We start from the raw sequence: 5000 nt of genomic DNA, 5'->3' as shown, positions 1-5000 counted from the left end.
AAATAACACCCATGCAATCACAAAGCTAGGAGAATACGTATAACTAACGATCCATAATCAAAATACCGATCTAGAAAGAAAAGCCGCCAAGATCCGCCGCAGAGATAGAACGAAGGAACGCTGGAACTAGAACAATATTTCAATCATAGGACAACACTCAAGTAAACGTTTCTAGAACAAAAAAAATATTTTAATCATATGGCAACACGTTTCTAGAACAAGAGCAATATCTTAATCATAAGACAACACCCAAGTAAACGTTTCTAGAACAAGAACAATATCTTAATCATAAGACAACACCCAAGTAAACGTTTCTAGAACAAGAACATTTTAATCATATGGCAACACTCAAGTAAACGTTTCTAGAACAAGAACAATATCTTAATCATAGGACAACACTCAAGTAAACGTTTCTAGAACAAGACAACGAGACCAATATTTCAACCCTAGGATAACACTCCAAGTAAAACGTTTCCAGGCTTTGCATCTTCACAGTACACTCACGGCAGCAACAACATCCCCGAATATCACGGCAAGCATAATCAACATCACCGCACATTTCTTCCGTCAGCAAAACCATATACAAATTGCATTCCAGCGCGAGCAAAACTGCGCCGAGAGAGACAATAAGCCCGCAGACATCAGTCGATGATGGAATACACCTCCGCAAACATTTAGTGTTTACGAAGAATGACATATGGAAAAAAAGGGAAAGATTTTCATCCAAGTCATAACACACCAATCTCCTTTTTTGTGTTTGTTTGTTTTATCAGAACGCGAGAGATGGAGAGTGGTTGTAAGTCTACCCAAAGCAAACAATCCAAAGAAAAAAAACGGAGGACATGCAAGACAGCAGCGAAATTCCAGACACACACACAAATACAAACATCGCCCGTAAAAGGAGGTGGCTGATGAAGACGAGATTAAAAGGCACAGGGGGTTGGGGCGCTCGGAGAGTGGCGGTAGAGAGAGAGAGAGAGAGAGAGAGAGAGAGAGAGAGAGAGAGAGAGAAAGAAAGAAAGAAAGAAAGAAAGAAAGAAAGAAAGAAAGAGAGAGAGAGAGAGAGGGTGGGGGGTAGAGACTGGTAGAGAGGTAGTGAGGTTTAAATGACTGCACATTACTAGCAGTCCGTGAAGGGATACACCCCCTCCCCCTCCCCCTACACTCACAAATAGTGTCACGTGATTATGAAAAGCCTCGTAAGACCCAGGTGACAGGTGGGGAGGAGAAAAGCCATTCATAATTACCATGGAGGCATTGCTACAGAGGGGGAAGGGAGGGGGAGGGGGAGGAGAGACGGGATAAGACAAGCTGCGCACGATTAGCAAGGATGGACATAGCAGAGGAGGAATAAAGGAGCGTAAGAGAACGGAGAGGAAGTATTCCAAAGGCAACGGCGCGAACACAGCCGCAGGCGATACAAAGGCGCCGGGGAAGAGGAAGGATACAGAGAAGGGAAGGCGAGAAGTGAGGAGGAGAGAGAGAGGAGAGGAGTGGGGGGAAGCAGGGAGGACGGAGAGGAGGAGGGGGAGGGCGGGAGAGAGAAAGGGACGTTTCACAAGCGCCCACCACCTGGCTACAGTCTGGCTACGAGACACGACCGCCACCACCAGCTGAGCACACACTTGCTATCACTGCCAACGTTCGCCGGCTTCCTGTGGCCCCGCGCGGTTTCATCCCATCTCTCACGCTATTCTCGCTTCTGGGCCGCTCCCGATCGACACTCCCACTCGGCCTGCCCTCCGATGCCCTCGTGGGCCCGGGTTACAACGGATACTTCCTGCGAGCCCTTCGCGGCGCTCCCCGCTCTCCTGCGATTTCAAACAGGCATTTAGCGCAACGACACTCAAGTAGAATCGTTTTCGATCGCATCACCTTTTTCAATCACATTTTTTTATTTCTACCCCAAAGCTTTCCTAAAGACAACAATTTCTCAGAACTATAATCACCCTCTTTCACACAACAACAGTATCAAAATACCCCTTCCAAACCACTGCTCAACTACTGCAAAGAAGACTGCTCAAAAGTCTCCCTTCCTCTGCCTCGTTCCACGGCAGTACATCTCACGCATAGAAACAAGAGCAGTTCACCGGTGAACAAAACTCCCTATTCACCACACACACAAGAGAGGCCTGGAGAGACACGCCGTTACGCCACGCTGCAACGCCGCCAGATGACATCATAGCCCGCTATCACATGACATGCTTACCTTACGTGACGCAAAGCCGTGCACCAAAAGTGTGGCAACAGCTAAGAGGGCTCGGGAGTCGATGTCGTTTCTGGCAACAGTGGCGTTGGACTGTTGTGTGGCGGCGAGTTTCTGGTAAAGCTGACAGAGGGATTGGCTAGGATTGTCCACTAAATGAACAAAGTGCTGATGCAGCTGCCAGGGGACGCGGGGAGGGGGAGGGGGAGGGAGAAGGGGAGGGGGATGGCGATGGAGCACCTTCTCTTCTTGGCATTTTTCTCGCGTTAGAAAATTCAATGGGTAAGCGAATGAATAAATAAATCACTGCCATTCATATAATCACATAATACAGTTACGAGTACAGGAATACACGCAATGGAACAGATGTAAACGTAAATGATGGGAGCCGGAAGGCAGACAATGACTGACTGACAGAAAGGCAAAAAGATACACACACATACACACATATGCATGCACACAACACACACACACATAGACACACTCACACATTTCCTCCTTTTGCTAGCACTGATTACATCACTCAGCCACCACTGTGTACTGCAAACAGACGGTTGTTTTTTGACTTCTCGCCTACTGCCAGGAATGTCAACGAGAGGAACTGCGATTATACACAATTAAACCAAAACTTTTAAAAACAGACAAAGTTTACTAAGATGTTTAAAGGAAGAGTTATAGGACTTTACATCTCATCATCATATTACACAAATCCTTTTAGTACTGATTAAAATAAACTCTCACTCTTACTTTCACTTTCTTTCTTTCGTTTCCCTTCTCTCTCTCTCTCTCTCTCTCTCTCTCTCTCTCTCTCTCTCTCTCTCTCTCTCTCTCTCTCTCTCTCTCTCTCACTCTCACTCTCACTCTCACTCTCACTCTCACTCTCACTCTCACTCTCACTCTCACTCACTCACTCTCACTCTCACTCTCACTCTCACTCTCACTCTCACTCTCACTCTCACTCTCACTCTCACTCTCACTCTCACTCTCACTCTCACTCTCTCTGTCTCTCTCTCTCTCATACATACCGAGAGAGGGTGGGAGGGAGGGTGAGAGAGAGAAATACAGAAAGAGAGAAAGAGAAAGACAGAGAGACAGCCTTCCACACCCTTTTACACCCAAACAGTAACACCAACCAACAAAATGAAAAATCCCCCCCACCCCCCCCCACCCCAAAGTACAACAAGCCAACCCCTGTGCTTCCCCCAGACAACCCGCGACCAGCCCATCACAATCCCGACCCACAAAGGCGCTGAGCGTGCACGAACAAGCGACCACTGGTTGAGCGAGATCGTGTAAACCATTAACATGATAATGAAGCCGGCTGATTAGGGCAAGGTAAGCCTGGCTGCCCCGTCTGTTTCCTTCCATTAATGAGGCCGCGCGTCGCTGATTATGCTGACGTCATCGATAATCCTGCTTGCGTACTTTCTTCCGCCGATAGGTTACACAAACCAACTCACCGGATTTTTTTTTTTTTTACTTAATATTTAGCAAATACAACTCAGGATTCATAATCAAATCACAATATAAATTAGAGAAAAGGTATGTGCTAATATTTCGCAAACAGTAATAACAGCAACATTAACTGATCAATCTACGTCTGAGGTATATCTGCGAAATGGATAATACTAGACGGTAAAATCCATTAGGACTCTGCCAAATCTGTTTTCAATTATGTATGTATGCATGAATGAATGTGTGTACGGTTTGTCAGAATAGTGTGTGTGTGCGTGTTTGTGTGTGCACATATAAACATAAATGTACATGTATATGTATACGCACGAGCATACACACGCGCTCGCGCGCGCGCACACACACACACACACACACACACACACACACACACACACACACACACACACACACACACACACACACACACACACACACACACACACACACGCACGCATGCACGCACGCACGCACGCACGCGCACACACTATTCTGACACACCTTACTTCTTCACTGACCACTTCAGCCATAATTTTCACGACATTCACTCATCCTACTCGCTGAGACTCATTCACTTCCACGGCAATCAGATTTACTGATTATCCCTTAAAACTCACCCTCTCTCTTATCGCCTTATCGCCACTCTGCCAACACATGTCCACCGTGTAACTCCATCTATCATACTTAGAGGGGAAGTAACGCTACCCTTCCCCTCTATCTCTTCATTTCTTCCCCTTTTCCTCCCTTCCCCTTCCTTCCCCTTTGCCGCAATCTAAACGGCATGTTCCTCCCCTTCCTTCCTACGCCAAGCCCACCCCCCTCCCCCTCAGCCTTAACCCCCCCCCCCCCCCCACATCTTCTTTTACACCTCGACCCCAACAACCCTCCCCCGACGATAATCTCACTTCTTCGCGTCTACTGAACCTAGCCTTCCCTTCTCCTCCCCTCCCCTCCCCTCCCCCTCCCCCACTTACCCTTCAGCTCCCCCAACCTCCCCACCACCAACACCACATCTCTCTCCCTAAGACAACCACCTCCCTGTAACGCGGTCTCGTGTTGGGAACGCCAATACGTCTCAGGTTTCAAGGGAGGAGAGGAGAAAGACAGGGTGAGGGAAAGGGGAGGGGAGAGGAGAAAGACAGGGTGAGGGAAAGGGGAGGGGAGAGGGAGGGAAAGGGGAGGGAAAGGGGAGGGGAGAGGGAGGAAAAGGGGAGGGGAGAGGGAGGGAAAGGGGAGGGGAGACGGAGGGCAGGGTGAGGGGGAGGCTTGACATTAACAGGAGCAGGGGGGTAGGAAGGAAGGAGGGGAGGGACGGCGGTGCCAATATTTGGTTGAGAGAGCA

The 5000-nt window shown here is 48.3% G+C and overlaps 1 protein-coding gene across 5 annotated transcripts in view; it reads right to left on the bottom strand.

Annotated features, from left to right (window-relative positions):
• Positions 1 to 5000, bottom strand: part of Nca (neurocalcin homolog) — a 626340-nt gene that overhangs the window by 394856 nt on the left and 226484 nt on the right. Inside the window, exon 1 of one of the 5 annotated variants that reach the window (XM_070123473.1) lies at positions 2210 to 2229. The exons of the other annotated variants lie outside the window; for them this stretch is intronic. The gene's annotated coding sequence lies outside the window, so the exon portion shown is untranslated. Of the gene's footprint in view, positions 1 to 2209; positions 2230 to 5000 lie in introns of those variants that run through there. 5 annotated transcript variants of the gene reach the window in all.

The sequence above is a fragment of the Penaeus vannamei genome, chromosome 7 (genome assembly GCF_042767895.1).
Source record: "Penaeus vannamei isolate JL-2024 chromosome 7, ASM4276789v1, whole genome shotgun sequence".
Lineage (NCBI taxonomy): Eukaryota > Metazoa > Arthropoda > Malacostraca > Decapoda > Penaeidae > Penaeus > Penaeus vannamei.
The sequence above is the reverse complement of the archived record's forward strand: the minus strand, read 5'-3'. Positions and strand labels throughout refer to the sequence as shown.